Source organism: Heliangelus exortis, chromosome 1 (genome assembly GCF_036169615.1).
Source record: "Heliangelus exortis chromosome 1, bHelExo1.hap1, whole genome shotgun sequence".
In the NCBI taxonomy this organism is placed as follows: Eukaryota; Metazoa; Chordata; class Aves; order Apodiformes; family Trochilidae; genus Heliangelus; species Heliangelus exortis.
Window position 1 is genome coordinate 89,796,818 of NC_092422.1, and position 17,555 is coordinate 89,814,372.

General features: G+C 37.1%; 1 protein-coding gene across 2 annotated transcripts in view; it reads right to left on the reverse strand.

Annotated features, from left to right (window-relative positions):
* The window catches only part of DYRK1A (dual specificity tyrosine phosphorylation regulated kinase 1A), an 85,612-nt gene that overhangs the window by 67,255 nt on the left and 802 nt on the right, over positions 1 to 17,555 (reverse strand). The gene's annotated exons all lie outside the window — the stretch shown is intronic.

The following is a 17,555-nucleotide window of genomic DNA, read 5'->3' on the forward strand; positions in this document are numbered from 1 at the left end:
TAAGGACAATACCACCTATTCTTATAAACTGTACTTATCTGTGTACACTCAAATACATTTAAAAAAATCCTGGAGTACTTGTATTTAAGCATATGAATTAACAAATGCAAAGACATATAATTTATCACATTAGGTCCTTCAGAAAATTGACTTGATTTCAGTACCAAAAAAAAAAAAAAAAAATAGTGCTAAAGCCATCTAACAAATAACTAGAAACTGAGTAGAATATAATTCCACTGATATAAAGTATTTATGTTCCATCTATACTTTTCCACACTATCTCCACTTGATTTGCACCTCACTTCTAACCTGGTGGTTGTGCTACATTTCCATAATTCACATAATATCTTTCTACTGCAGAAGTAAAACATTACCCAGAAGCCATTTCCTGTAAAAAATCATCAACACTGATTAATCCTAAAAAGTTTCTTTCCCCTCTTCCATTAAGGTAAGCACACTAATCCCTGCATTGAAGAGCCATGCTTCCTTTTCTCTCCCTCTGTCCCATGACTCGTTCGTTCTTTTTGTACAACAGTACAGATTACATGGGACTCAGGGACAGTTGCCAAGAACATCTAAAAAGCCAGGTGGATTCAGGTATTCTCACTGGACCTGAACCATATGAGTTTGGACTGTGTATCTGAGGAACACACTGAACTGCCAGGACAGGCAAGCAGTCCCTCTCTGTCTTTTTCAACTCTCAGGGTTGTAGTTTTGTCCCCTTTCTTGTAAAGCCTCTGCGTTCACATGGAATATACAGTAAAACAAAACTCAACAACCAATTTAAAATTTTTCACATCTGTGTCATGTTCATTTCCTGCCACTTTAGTAAACTGGACTGTCTCAGCAAATGGGAAGAAAAACTTAATGCTAGAAGAAAAAGGCTAACAGGCCTTTTTGTGCCAAAAAAAGATGCTAGCTCAGTTTATGTCACATAGTGTAACTTCCCACCAAGTGAATGCCTTCACAAGCTCACCAAATTAAAAAAAACCAAAAAACAAAAACCAAAAAAATGCAAGTCACGGACTCCTCTTCCTGGCACTCCTCCACCTTGTGATGAAACAGTTTGGGAAGCTAAATCAGCAATGACGTTTTTACCTTTACTTACACATGATGTAAGGTATTTGTGCTTAGCTTCTTCAGCTGGTCCAATATGGAACAGTAAAGCAAAATGTCAACAAAGAGAATTTGCAAGTATGTTTAACCAAGGGAAAAAGTGGACAGAGACAGCCTCCTGTGACCTAATTAAGGATGATGTCAAACAGCCATGTGCATATTTCCGTACAACATCCAGGCACCAAAGAGGTAAGGAGTTGCAATGATGAGGGCTAGAAGCCCACCTGCAGACCTAGTTATATTCCTCTCTGACTTGTGAGCCATCTTTGAAGGAGGAAATTACTGTAACTCTTGTGTCATGCTCATGAGGAACCACCAATGCATGCAACATCACAAGGCACTCCAAAACTATGGTAAAGAGAAATTGCTGAAGTATAAGCAAACAAAAAAAATCCCCAAAACCCAACACCCTCCACCAAAAAACCCGCACAAATCAGTTTTCTGCTTGGCTTTCAATGTAGTAAGTAAATACATGAATAAAGATTCCACATTTTTGCCACATCCTTTACTTCAGAACGACAGCCCTAACATTTCTCAGAATATAATCAGTCAGCTACAAAAATTTTTGAGAAAATATATATCCTCCTAACATAGTTATTTTTTTATGCAGCATAATTCAACATGGTTTTAAGTTCCATCTGTAGTTTGTTTACCATGGCCTTATTCCCCAGTTAAGGAACCACTGACCTAGAAAATTCTCATTGAAGAAGGAGATAAATTAATAAACTTCAGTCAGTTTTCACATAATGTAATCATGAGGTCAAAATACCTTCTTTTTCAGATTTAAAATTCCAAGGTCTTGTTTTATTACCTTGTTAGCCTCCCACCCCTGCTGTTAAGCATAATGTTAAAACAAATCTTGGTATATCTGAGGATATACCAAAATACTACTGCAGAAGTAGTAGGGTGCGAAATTTTGCTGAGTTTTAAATGGTATTCTAATCCATTAAGAATTCAAACACCCTATTCAAGTCATATATGCATGTGGACACATGCACACACAGGGAGAAGAGCCAATACAGTGGGTATACATCAACTAACAAAAGCTTTACTGGAGTACATTTATTATCACAATGAAGAGAGATTTCATTAAAAGTAGTCAGCTTTATACCTCTACAAAATAAAGCTACAGGTAGCTCACTGGAGACTCTAGAACACTTGTTCTGCCAGATAAAATCATAGCATTTTCTGCTATAAATTTAAAAAAAAAAACAAAACAAAACACAGTGGACTATAAACCCACACCATTAAATCCAGAACATACATCACAATCTGTCTACATAAGTCTTTTAGAATTTCGTCCAGTAATTCTTCATCAAGCCTTCATACTCATCATAATCTAATATTACTGTCTACACAACTTTTTTGAATTTCATCCAGTAATTCCTCATCATGCCTCCTTCGATGCATGGAATAGTCACAGAAAGATTCAATTATTTAAAAGCCTTCAGAAACCAAGAAACCATGACACTTTCATCACTATTAAAACTATTCTTTGCTGCTTATCAATATAGAAGACAGGAACTTTCTGGTGTGGAAAAGGTTTCAGGATTCTAACAAGTGATTGAAAATACCCTGCCATAAGGTTACTCAATTTGAATTTGACAGCCCCCATTTCAAATTCACAATCATGTTTACAACAACCTACCTCTTGTCAGCTTATCCTCAGCAACTGACCACGTACATAGCAACCTACAAGCACCCTTTAGCACACAACAAATTTGAGAGACTTTGTTTTCACTTAGACAACAGAAAAATAAGATTAAGGCTAAGGATGAAATAAAACAGGATGACAAAGCAAATCTAATAATTTGCTGCTATAAATGAATAAATTAAAAAATGGGTGAGGGTTGCCTGTTCTGTCCACATTCCTCCCTTTCCAAATTCTCACTACTCTAGAACGGATTGACCCAAAAAACCAAACACCAGCTTTTTCGAGGTTTGCTCACACACGCATACTTGACTAAATATGTCAATTTTTAATGTACTGAAGGTTTTTAAGAACTCAGAACAATTCTGCTTTTAACAACCGTGTTATATTGTGGTCCTGAATGTGTAGTTCAAGCTTAGTCTATGAACTTGGGATACTGCTGGTTTGAATCCCTTTCCGAGTACAGTCACTATGGAGACGTATGGAATCCGTATTTTAATATTATCTGATGACAGTTATAAAACAGAAGTCTAAAAGACATCTCACATGAAGAAAAAAGCCCAGGAAAATTCCCTTTAGCAGAGGTATTTCAGATGAATCCTGTCTAACGAGATTTCTGTAAGGCCAAATAGAAGAAGTCGAACCTTTGGGACAGTTTACATGAACTTTGCCAACTCCAATATCTGAATAATAGGTATAAACTGATCAATTTAATGCTGAGTTATCTGTCATTCTTTGAGAAGCAGACATTGCACTAAAACTTAACCATTTAAGAAATTCTACAACATGCTGTGATTATACAATTTGCTAGTTATTTAACAGTATCTCTACCAGCACTAGACATTTCTAGGGTTCTGACCAGAGGAGTTTCCTGTGGTATTTTTTTCCTGATAAAAATTTGGAAAATTATTTTAATAAGGCAAGTTGCAGAAAGGAAAAAAGGATTAAAAAAAAATTAAAAATAAAAGATATTTGAATTTTTTTTAAATGGGGGCTTCCAAATCCTGACCTAACAGACCTCCAAACAGTACTTAAGACAACCACCATCTACAATAACCCAGAAATAAAAAGGCAAGAAAATCTTTGGTGTCCCCCTGAAGTCCTTGCAGACTACCAAGAACAGCTCACTAGATGGAAAAACTCCAAAACAAAGCCACTTTTCCAGCAGATTTTTTCTTTAATTTTCTACTAATGTTACTGAACTGGTGTGTTTCAAGTACTGATGTGCTGCGCTTTTAGAGAATGACTGCTGTAAAAAGACAACTTTTGATATAGACCTGCTATTCTTCCCATTTTGTGAAAGAGCTCAACAAGGTCATGAGTGGGACCTTAGCAGATGATTCCAGCAGAGGTATCTTTAGGAAGAATACAACTTTTCTAGATATATCTGAACCAGCAGAGAAATATATGAAATTGCAGGGGCATAGCAAAAGGAGTAGGAAAATCAAGGTTCAGAGCTCACACCAGGTGCACCAAATGTGCCAACTGCAGCCTAATGGACTCATCTCTAGCCCTTTATATAACCAGTTTCCACAGTTTCCAGTGCAAGATGAAAAGAAAACACTGAAAATGACAACCTAGTAATGGAGATGGTCACAAAAGAGAACTCTGTCCCAGTTCACAGCACCATACACTACACTGACACCTTATTTTCCAGCATAAGTTAAACCACACTTTTTGGTTGGTTTTTTTTTGGTTGGTTTTTTTTTTGGGTGTTTGTGTGTGTGTGTGTGTGTGTGTGTGTGTGTGTGTGTGTGTGTGTATGTGTGCATGTGTATAAGCAAGAAAGGAAGCAAGCCAGAACTCCATGTTGCTAATATGAGACATCATTTGAACTGACCATAAAAAGACTAAATGGCTTCAGATTTTAAGAGAGAAACCTCTGTGGAGATCAGCAGTGCTGTACTGAATCTACTCAAGCAAGGATGTAACCCCACGTGGATCAAGCAGTCAAGGTGTACTCTCCCTTCTTTGCTCAGGGAGTTTGTATTCAAAGTATCTCAAGTTAGCTTCATACTGGATTTACAGGAATTACTAGAAAGCATGGAGATGATCCTCATGGTGCCTCTGTGTTTAGGAGAGAGCAAGAGACCTGCTAGCCTGTAAAGATTATATCTGCCACAGACATTGCCTGAAAACACTAAGGTAGTCTTTCTCCCTTTCCTGGAGGGGTCAAGGAGACAGATGATATCCTGAAGGGCATAGACAGCCAAAGTGAGAAGTTCTGCAATGCTAAATAGTCAACTCAGTGCAAGTTAAGGAAAAAGAGATAAAAGACATTGCGAAAAGTGTGATGAATTGCTGAAGAAGAGGACAGAAGAGGGTAAAGACAAACAGTAAATATCAAAGTTGCTAGACCACTGTTTGACTAAGAAACCTCAACTGTTTCTAAAAACCAAGCAATGCCATGTTACTTATCATAAGCCAAAAGCCTTTAACCATTAAACCAAAAAATAAATAAAGCATGACAACCAGAATTTACCAAAGAGTAGACTGGAACAAGACCCAAAGCAGAAGCAAAAATGGATGAGATTTAGAACAATAATAATAAATAATCAAACAACCCACAAGCCACCGAAGAGACACAGAAAGTATAGTTTTCATTTACCAATCAAGAAGGAACTAAATGGATTTCCAAAGGCAATGACTGTAATTCAGAAGTGTTTGCCCTATTAGCATGTATATCCTGTTAGCAGGCTGCTTGATAACCTGACCTAGCTGGCCTAACAAAGCAAAAACCTACAAGCTCAGAGAATGGTATGTTTAAGAGCGCCCTCATACAACAACGCAAAAGTAAGATGCTGTCCATCACACTTTGCATTAAGAAAGCAGGCTCTGGAAGGTACCTAAGGTGCTCTGGCCCTTGGACCCCCAAAGCTTAGAGAAGCAAAAGGAGATGGGCAGAGAAATTCTGTTGTTTTTTTCCTCCTTTCAAGAGCAAATGTATTGCGCAGTCTTCCACATTTTCATTTGAAGTCACTCTGAATTATTAAAATACGAATGGATATTAAAATATGGAAGGATTCAGTTATCAAGCAACCAGCACTCCCATCTACTTTTCCAACTAAGAGGTAAATAGTTATCAACAAAATTCCTAGACAAACTTATGAGGTATCTGAATACATGGAAATTAAACAACAGAATAATCCCAGCAGCTCTGGTCACTGATTTAAGAGGACAAGCAAACATGAAATGGTTTATTTGTTAACATAACTGGTCCAGCTGGTGGTTATGTTAAAAACAGGCTATCAAGAGAAAGTTTTTCACCTCCTCTGTGTAGCAGGAACAGGAAAAATAAGCATCTTTACTCTGTAATTTAACTTCTGATATAAAAAAGCTATGCTCACGCCTTCTTGAGACATCTGAAAAATACCTTTTGTTAGAACATTAACTTCAGAAACTTGAATATACCTTTCAGTTTGTCCAATCAGGAACAACACAGATTTTGTGTTCGCATATCTTTCTTAAGGTAATACAAAATTCAAGTAAAAATTTCAGAAGTGAGTAAGATTGAGAAGAAATCCATATATTGTATCGTTTTGTGGAAATGTTTGGGGGAAAAACCCCAGAAAATGAAATCTTGGAGTTTAGTCTTCAAAAGGTGGATACTTTTTTCCTCTCAGAAGCATTGTTATTATGGGGGGAGGATGAGGGAAGAGAAAGTAAGAACTAGTGAGAAAAAAAAAACAGGAGAAAATACTGAGCAAGGAGACAGTAAGTGACCTAAAAAGTGGCACTTGAGAGACCAAGCACTAGACAGGACACAGGAGAGAAGGGGCATGAACAGGAGTTGCAAACTGTTCAAAAGAGACAAGAGTGAGGAACAACTAGCAGAAGAGCACAAGCAGAAAGATGCATCAGGAATAAGCAGGACAGGTAGCAAGCAAGACAGAGAGCAAGCATGAGAGTTAGAGAGAAGCTGTTATGTCAGACTGTGGTAGCACATATTAGAAGTGCTTGCAAACAGCAAGCATCGGAGTGGGAACATTAGAGAGAGAATAAGCATGGAAACAAGGAAAAGTCTGAGAGTGGCAGAGCGGGACTGGGGGGGGAAGACAGAGAGACAATGACAGAAGAGTCATTTATGACAAGAGGGGTGGTGAAAATTCCTCAAAATTGTGTTCTCCATTAAGTAACAGTGCTATCAGAGCAAGTTAACCAACCCCTGCCTCTTCTAGGCACGCTGTTCCTGTCCACCCACACAACCCATTCCTTTATCTTGTCAAATGTCTGAGCAGTAGCACAGTGTACTAGGTCTGGGAACCAATCTGACTGAAAAGTAACCTGATTCTCCACCCCCCCCACACACACACTCAAATGTTATATATAAAAATTATATATTTCAGCCAACTCAGTTTCCAAGTCTGAATCACTGCCTGGTCTTATAAACAGCTGTGCCAACACAGAGCAGGTGGGAACAAGTAGCCAGAATCTGGAGAGAAGGGGAGCTGCTTCAGGTAATTGCCTTCAAAGGACTCCTTGTTGCCCACTTTGCCTTGGAATGACTCTTCCAACAATTTCCTTCAAAATGCTTTAGAGCCTCTATATCTTGCAGCATGAACTTCACATCAGTTTGCTAGTACTTACACTGTAAAACAAATACATATAATCAGATTAAATACTATGCATATGCTATATTCCTCATAGATGAGACACAGAATTGTTGCTACTCATATTTTTTTTTTTTAATTATTTTCTTCAAATTTGACATACGCACTGTTTTGAGGAGAGTAAGGTCATTTTCCCTAGACTCAAAAAAACATATACAGATTTGCGCGGCTGGAAGAATAAAATTATTTAGGGTAGAAGGAAAGGGGGGAGAAAAATCAATGTTGCTTGTGTTTTTCTCTGAATACACTGTTCTTTGCTGTGCTGCCCTTCAGCACTCCCTCTGTGCTGAAATTAAGCACCAGCCTAGGGTACACAGAAGATGGAATTGATCTGAAGAAAAACAATGAAGTCTTCCCAATTTTCCCAAAATTTAAGAAGGTATAGTAGCACAAGACCAATAGTTTCAATCTTTATCCATCAGCTTCTGTCAGTTTACTTCCCTTCACTGCCACTACTACCAACCAGTGTCTCAAGACCCTGTGACAAGTTAGATCAGTTGAAACAAGAACATAGATTACTACTGTAAAAAGTCACAATTAAGACATTTAGTCAATTTTCCCTCAGAAAAGACAACTAAACCCAAGCATGCATAAATGTAGTTTATGCATCCAATATTCACTTGCACAGGTAACTTATTGTTCCCTGAACTGTTCACTCTCAAGTGGTTGACCCATAAGATTGAGAAATCAGCCCTGAAAGACCAGATAGGAGAGGTAGGAGCTTCTGTACTTATTAGTACTCTGGAGATGTTTCAATCATACAAACTGAGCTTTCTCCTTCCGTGTGAAAAAAAAATTCATGAAATGCCATAAAATCATAGACTAAGAAATGTTTAAGGCAAGCCTCATACAGAATTCAGTTTCTTTTAGATATTTTACAACACAGTGTTTACTTATACAGTCAAATGCTATTTTCTTCATTGAACAGATGCTTATCATGTACATCAGGACAGCACACAGAAAACAAATTTATGCAGTAAATGCCACTTATACTATAACCAAAACTATTTACTGAAATACTTGATCAGTTCTGTATGAAACTGAAGTATGCACATCAAATACAGAGACTGCAAGTAAAAAATTAGTATTTTTTTTAAAGATGAGCAAACTCCCTTTGGAAAAAAAATGAGTTTGAACTTTAATTCCCTCAAAATTCCAACCAAATCCTATGTTCCTTGAGCAGACCTCTATCTGGATATGCTGAGTCACTCTCTAACCTTAGAGACTGCTTCACTGAGTTACAAACCACTCAGAATATAAACTCAAGTCACATCCAACTGCAAATACAGAGCATCCTATTAAGCTATTAAGACATAAGACACCTAAACCCTTAACCTCAGCTCCACCCATTGCATCACTGTATAACTTTACATTTTTTACTTTCATTCCCTTTCCTAAAATGAGGTTTGCTAACAAGTATTTATCCCCTGTTAGCAAAGCAGTAACTGCTATGTGTATGTAAAGCACTGTGAAGTTAAGTGCTATTCCTAATGCCTAAAATGAAACTCCTCTCCCCATCCCAAAAAAATCTGGAAGTCAGTGCCCTAGGCTAGGCTGCCAATAGGCAACATAGGTAGACGTTTCTAGGTTTGGTTGAAGGTTTTTTTTGTACATTAAGTCCTAATCACTGAGAAATATTTCTCTTCCACAAGATGCTGACGGGATCTGTTAGTATTTGCTAGATTCAGTTACTAAAATGTTACATCTGTGCACAAACCTGAGAAAGTCACAAACCTGAGACTAAGTGCAAGGTCTAGACAGTATGCAGTTAACAGATGTACCTTAAAAAAACTATTGTATTTACCTCATGATGACAGATATTTCAGACTACCAAAATCAAGAGTTAATTCCCCATTTTTATCAGTGTTGGGGTGTTTGACTTAGTTTGGGAAGTTGCATGGACATGATTAATGAAATCAAGTGCAACTCTACAAACGTGCTCAAGATCAAAATACAAGAATAAAGACTGTGCTCACAACATGTGGAATATAGTGCATAACTCTTTATTCAAATACATAATAAATAAACAAGCACTATCAAGTTGGGAGCACATACATTTCAGAATATGCGTGACTAATGAAGAAATGGTACTCCAGGCCTACAACGTGCTTGCTAAAAATGTATCTTGAGCTGCCACCTCACCTCAAACGACAGATCTCAGATGGTTTTCTTTCATGCAAACAAAACTTTGCCTTAACATACAAAGATTAAAATTCAGATTTATTTTTTAAGTAGCAGTAGTCTAGAGAAAGAGAAGAAGAGCAAACCATATTATGAATCCTGTATCAGAATATACCAAGGGAAAATTTTTCAAATACGGAAATCTAAAAATTAAATCCTTCATCCCATATTCACATCCCATAATCAAACTCTCACTTTTCAATAAAATTAGGTAGGAACTACAAGACTGAAAATCTTAAGAAAAAGAGTGAGGCCAATAGTACAACAAAATACTATTTTAGCTATGTAGGCCTAAAATGATACTTTTGAAGTAGAAAAGCAGTAAAAAAAAAAAAAAGGAATTATTAGTACAAACGTGTTTTTAAAGAACTAGAAACTATTACACTGGACACAATGAAGGAGAAAAAGAGGGGGGGGGGAGGGAACAAACCTGTGCTTAAAAATTTAAGTCTACCATTAACTTCTCAGTGCTAGGAAAATAACATGTAATACTGCAATTTCGGGTTTCCTTTATCTTAAGATGTTTTTTTAACAAGCATTTATAAAGCTTATTGAGAGTAAATTTTTTCTGCTATTAACTCAAAGCCTCACACCCTACAAATACTGATAGTCTATATGCTATCAGATCATGGATACAGACTGATCATAGATCACTGATCATCCCTACTGTTCTCAGATGCAAAGCTCCACATGCATATAGTGGCAGAGCTTCAGAAAACCTCTTCAAAACACCAGTTTGTCACATGTGTACATCCCTGCCCTTCACACACAAATTGAGCTGAATGTCCCTGTGTATCACTAAATATATTTTACTTCTCTATTTCACTTCCATTAGAACAACAGCTAGGCTGAAACAAACATTTTTAAATATCTCCATTCAATTAGAAAAGTAACGTTTTTATAAACTGTGCAGAAGAGAGAATGATTTCAAAACACAATACTTATTTGTGAACTACAGGTAGAATTTGTTTTCTCATTTCTTGAAATAACTGGATACTGGTTAAGAACACCTATCAGAAAACCAGAATTATATACCTGCTTTATACAGGTATACAACTATTTCTTGGCATTGTAAGAAGAGGGAAAAGTAATTAATTCTTTTAAACGGTACATTAAAACAAGGAACTCAACACAAGTAACTTAGCCAACATGTTTTCCTTGCTTTATTAACTTCCATACAAAATTAAACAGAAATACCCTAGCAAAAACTTACATTTTGGTTTACTGCAATTGCCTGGGAGTATGCACAGTCAGTTAAGAGGAACTAGGTATTACTTCAAATACACATTTAAAAAAAATCTCAAATTCTAATGGTTCCTTACATAAGAAAAGCATAATGTAAGTTTCAAGTCCCCATCACATGAAGCAATCTTGATTTAAGAATGAGGACAAAGTTGTCAGTGTTGTCATTAACCACTAAAGTAAGGCAGAGAAGTACTTGTACTCCAACAATTTGTTTCCACATGTGCAACTGGATTACTCAAGGTTTCAAAACTAAGCTCATCAAGTTTTTAAACATCCATGCTAAGAACATGACTGGTTAATTTAATTTAACTCTGTATAGATATGTAAATAAATGTTTTGATAGGTAAGACTAAAAGTATAGTCATACAGTCAACTGTGAAATGCAAATCACGACTGCACGTTGTGTAAAATACATAGGTGAAAAGATCCCCAAACAAATCCTATGAAGACAGAAAATAAAACCTCTTGTAAGGACCACATCAGATAGAAATTATTTCCATTCACACCTCCATATTACTAGTTTTTAGACCTTCTATTAGTAAGGTTTTGTACAACACAGTCTCGAAGTACAGTAACTCACAACCTTTGTTATTCACCAGAATAAAAAACAAATCACAAATACATTTGCACATTTGCACAACACCTTAGCAAACTCTACATAGGAATGAAAGGGTATGCATCTCAAAGTCATAAAATTCTCGTTAAATGGAGAAAGAAATAATACTTACTTCATATTGCACAGCACAAACCAAAATGGGATCAGATCCCCACTGAGGTCTCTAAGTAGTAAAGGAATACAAAACCAAGCAATTTTTAACTATGCCTTTATAATACAAACTTCAACTATAGTTTATAACACAGTATCATATATACTCTTTCCACTCAGCCTTCACCATAAATGAATCATTTATGATGCTGTCTCTTGCAGACACAGTTCACAGAAGACATTAATTCATTTAGCAACAAAGCTTGTAAGAAGCAGTGTGTATTAAAAATAACAAACCACCAGGAAAAGTTTGAAGAGATGCAAGGGTCCTTTAAACTGAAGCCAAAGCAGCAGCATAGCTAACTGATCTCCCAACAAAACTATACCTACAAGTGCTTCTGATTTTGGGGGAAAGTGTAATGTTAAGTCTGTAGCCTTAGTATATACTGAACTTCACTTCAGCAAAAATCTAATTTCAGTGAGGAGACACAGATAGGTAAGTACAACTATGTACACTTTGTGCATTTGCAGCAATACTCACTTTCCTCCACAGGGCTTACAACTTCTGAAGGCACACTACGATATTGACAGGAAAGTCACCCTAAATACAAGAGCACAGAATTTTAAGCTTATGAATATCTGATCGTGGTGAGAAATGTGGAATAACACAGCTGGATGTACAACTATGACCCAGCATTTGTAGTATTTATGAGTAACTTCTACAGAAAAGAAAACTGCCAACTTCTTCATGCAACAATCACTTGTTGTAACATTGGCAAAGACAGGAATATATTTTTTAAAAACTAACATGGAATTGTTGGCATGCCATAAAATTAATGCCTACTTATCCACAAGTTAGCATAATGAAGAAGCCAGAATCAGACACGATCCAGGAAAGCTATTGAGCTTTCAATGTCAATCAGACTTAAAAACTACTTTTTCTGTAATCACTTACATATCCTAGATGTATTTCATGTACTGTTAAAACTTTATTTAAAAAGTAATAATATGTGTTTATATATTTATAAGTAGGAAAAAAGCTGTAGTTACAACTTGGACAGACCAAACAGATCACTGTAAGAAAATTCATAGTGTTCAGAAAAATACAGAACCAAGTGAGTACTAACACATTAACTTCCCTATTTGACAGTATTTTTCCTCTTTTTACCCCTTCCCTCAGTATAAACAGCAAACTGCTAGCACAGACACAAACCTATTTCCTTTACTATGAAAGTAGATGTGCTATAGACTAGCATGCTATATGCTAGTATGCTCCAACTGGTTCTTCAGTGACAGGTTTGCTGGTAAAGCAAAGAAGTTATTTACATAGTTCACAAGAACAGAAATAAAGATTTAAGCACATATAACTAAAAAGAATTTCGAATTAATGAAAACTTTAACAACCTGTGTTTCAAACCAGAAAGCCAAAAAACAAATGAAAAACAACTTTTCAGGACACTAGAATTTAAAAGTGTCATGTTCAATTTAGTAATTTTAATTGAACTTGATTATGTCAAGTAGACATTCTACTAGTTTGATATTATTCAGTAACCTACCAAAATTCACTCTAAATTTTTTCAAATTTTGTTTGAAAAAATAAATCTGCCATCAGATATCAATTTGTACATTTCTGTTCCTGTCTTATTTTACCATCCAAACATTTGATAAAAAGGAGGAGATATATTAGTATGTTATTAACTATTCCTTTTACAGAATCAAAACACAATCTTTTTTTTTTTTTCTTTTTTTTTTTTTTAGCTTTATCTAATGCATAAATTGAAAGCTTGGTTTCTCACAGCTGGAACAAAACTGACGCTTAATTGAGTTAATTTCACTTTCATTTACTCAGTTTCACTTTCAGTGAATCTAGTATCTAGAATCAGGTATCTAGTGCTACTAAGACCCTGGAAACTTTGCAAGGAGTATGTTTACAAAATAAATGCTAGCTTAAGTTATTTTAATTACAGAAACATTTTTGCTGCTTGTTAAGAAATGCTATATTCAGAGCTGAAATTAAACTGATCACGTCTGCATAAGGGTAACTGAAATAGCAACTATTTAGACTTCAGAGGTTCCAGAATAGTGGGTAGTCTCCCTACAAATTGTATGGATGGGAGATTCTGGAATCAGTGATATGATAACATCAGTACCTTTCATATTAAGCCACCCAATCTACAACACTTTCAAATGTGGAAAAACTCACCCATCCTTCAAAGATGAGGAGAGGCAGGAAGCAAGAAAGGGGAAAAGAAACCTTATGAAGACAATGAGACTTAGGCTGTCTCATCCCTATGTGCTTCCCAGTACAAGAGGAGCTCCTTTTTTTTATCTGTGCTCTCAGACAAGTCAGCCATAATTAAACACTCACAGATACTGGACAAGACTCATATATATGAGTATTAGGGGCAAGAGGGCTTAATTCCAAACAAGGCTGGGACAAGTATGAACTAGAAACCTATTCTAAACTAATGAAATACATTTGTACTAGCAAAAGCAGCTATTTTTTCAGTCATGCTTGGATGAAACAGAATCAAACACGTTATCTCCTTCCCCTTAAGAGAAAAAGATAACCAACCAATAGATACCAATTACAAACTGTTACATTAATTGTTACACCCAACTAATGATTAGGTCGCTGTAATTCTATTAGTATAGTGTGTCACCTGGATAAGAGTACTATATAACTGTATATAAAGAGTATATCTTTCTGGAAGTAATAATTGCTTCTAATTATCCAAAGTTTCTCCAGTGTTTTTAAACTGTCAGTAGACTGCAGATTCTGTAACACTGCTCTTAAAGGACCCATGGAGGGGAAAAAGGAGAAGGAGAATATTCAACTTCTCAGAATGTCTTTTTTCTTCACTCAGAAGCTTTCAAGAAAAGCATGTTTAGTCAAGAAAGGTTTCTTGTATTATCTCAAATAGTCTTGAAGCCAAACAGGAGTCTTGCTGCATAAACATATCACATCCTTAAAGTCTGATCCACAAAAAAGTTATTACATAATTTTTTAATGTTTTTTTACAACTCATATAAAAAAAAGGGGGGGATGAAACTGTAAACTTAACAAATAACCTATTGTACTGAGTTATAAAGACAAAAGCAGCAGTTTTCTGTAAATAATCCTATTCTACAACAACAGATCTATTTACAAAAGGATTTCAGAAGTTATACAAGTCTCCCATGCTCCAATAAAACAAAGATATCTGAAAGTTTTATTAACTTTAGAAAATAGTTCTCCAAATGGTATTAGAACTTACCACAGAAAACTAAGCATATACCAATTGTTAATTCTTACTGAAGAACAAAAGCTGTAACAAGTTTCTAACCACAGTCCCGCAGCCAGGGTTCAAAACACCTTGAATAAGAGGTTTTAAGAATACTAAAAAGATAACTCTAATTACAGAAACAAAACTGCTTCTTTGTTAAGTGCATGTCTTCAAATCAGCATCCATTTCAGTTCAGCTGAAAACCTAAAATCATAGCAAATAAAGGTACATTTTTTCATGTGTTTAACTAGTCTTTCCACATACTACTATATGACCAAGTCGTACAGTTTCAAACATGCTAGAAGAAACTAAAAGTGACTTTCTTACTTTATGTGAAGGTGTTGTCTAACTGATTTGAACTAAAATGACAAAAATATCTCATTAAGTCAACGAAGGCAAAGTCTAATAATACAGGTGACCCAGACATATTTCTTTGCAAGGCCTGATCAGAATTTAGATTTTAAAATGTGGTATATATGTTAGCAAATATGTCCTCATTAAATATAACTTTAAAAGCTTAGATGAGGCATGCAGTTTTTATTAGAAACCAGTCATTATTTTTTCACTTTGTTTAAACTGTTAACCTGTATGTTGAAAATAATTTATGGTCATCAAACATTAATTCCCAGTATAAGCAAAACCCATGTACTTTAAAAACTGATAAATTCCTGATGACTGCCTCATTATTTTACACAAGTAAAAGAATACTACCCATAAACTGACACTGAAATAGAGAACTCTTGGCTGCTATTAGGTAAAATTATCCTTGTTGCAGCTTCTCTGTCACTGTCCAACATGGGGGAGGGGATTCCAATGACAAGTTCTAAATGCACCCAAGTATTCATTCAGGAACTGTAACATTGCTGCTCATGTAACAAACTGTCTTTCTCACCTATTTGCCTGGAAACAGTACTAAATTATTGCCATACCTAAATGCGTACTCACTAATTTAACAAAAAAACCTGCCCTCTTTTCTTGATTTAAGAAGATCATGCTCTTTATTCAATTTTGAACAAGTTATACTCATTCTCCTCAAAGAGTACTCAAAAAACCTGAATTAAACTTTGACAGAATTTTTAATTCACAGCAGAAAATGTAAATTCAACATATCACACATATTCTACTTCAGATTGCTAATAGAAACATTAGTTCTAAATAATTCATATAAGCCAAAAACATGAAGCGTAGCCTACAAAAGTAGTCTATATATACACACACACGAAGTTAACAAATACTAGCTCATAGTCAGTTACTTTCGGTGTTATTATTCTAATTCTATAAAGTATAATTAATTTTCCAAAAATATCCAACCTACAGAGGCTGGGGGATGGGAATGAGGAGAGAAAGAGAAACAAGTTTACCAAAACTTTCTAGGGCTTCAGACTACTCCACAGAGGTAAGGTAAATTCTGCTTGTTGACAGGCAGATAATTAAATACTATTACAAACAAAATGTTTGCTTATTTATCACCAGATACCATCGATGTGGTCTTCTGCTTCACACACCTTCTCTCATGGAAAGGAGAATGAAACGCCAACACAGTAATAACAAGACAAGTTGTTGACTTTTACTTATCTAGACACTCTCCTATGGTCTTATATCCATGGAAGTGCGACTATATATACCTACTGGCCAAAAATTAACAGCACACTCCCATTCAGATTAGAACAGCAGATTGTCAAAAACATGCTTGTTGATTTATTTTGTAGTCAGATATTCTGTCTTTGTTAATTTTAACAAACAATGAATGTTTATTTCCCCCAATGACTGTGGAGTAATGGGAGAACTAAGTAACAGCAGCAATCTAGACACATGATCAAAGAACCCCTACATAGTCTTTGGACTGACTAAACCAAAAACTTCAAAGCTGACTGAGATTCAAAAATGCACCAATTTCGAAATTTCAAATTGCAGTACTTTTAATTGCATTTTCTGATTTTCTGGAGGCGAGAGGGAATGCCACTCCAGAGAAGGATCACCCCATGTATCAGATGAGGTCTCAAATTTCTTCAGCAACACAAAGCTAAATTCCTAAAAGACTGCAGCCACCTATTAAAATACATAAGTGCCTGTGTGTCCCTGTGCCTATTCCCAACGGCTTCTCCCTGCCCTTCTCCACCCTCTCCTCCTCCTCTCCCCCCCCCCCCAACCCAGATGACAGTCATCTCTCACAGGTACTCCTTCCACATCGGCCTCCAACTTCCCCACCTACCTACCACACAAGTCCCTCACACAGGTACAGGCAGGAGCACCTACAGCCCCCACCACAACAGGTGCCTGCTCAGCTGATGGTTCAACTCCTGCCGCCCTCCTCGCCTCCCTCTCCCTGCTCCCAGACCGGGGCGAGACCTCGCACCCGCCCACCGCAGGGCGTTGCGCATAAGAGCGAGGGGATCCAAGCGAGCTCCCTTCCTCCATTGCCGCTCCCGCGGCCCTTCTCGCCGCTCTGCTTCCCAACCCGGCAGCGACAGCCTCTCCCGGACGCCGAGAGGAAAAGGGCCGCAGAGGCCGCGGCCTCCGCGGCTGCCCCCCGGCCATGCCCGGCCTGCCCCAGAAGGGGGCGGCGGTAGGGAGGGCGGGGAAGGAGGCCAGGTCCAAAGCCCGGTACGGGTCCCGGCCCTGCCAGCTCCGGCCCGGGGCTCGGCGGGCTCCTACGCTGCTCCCCCCACCTTCTCTCTCTAAGATGGCAGCGGAGCTGCCCCCTGCGCTGCGCCCCCCTCGACCGCGCCGGGCCGGGAGGTGGCACCAGCTCGTCCCGCTGCGCAGCTCCCCGCCACCGG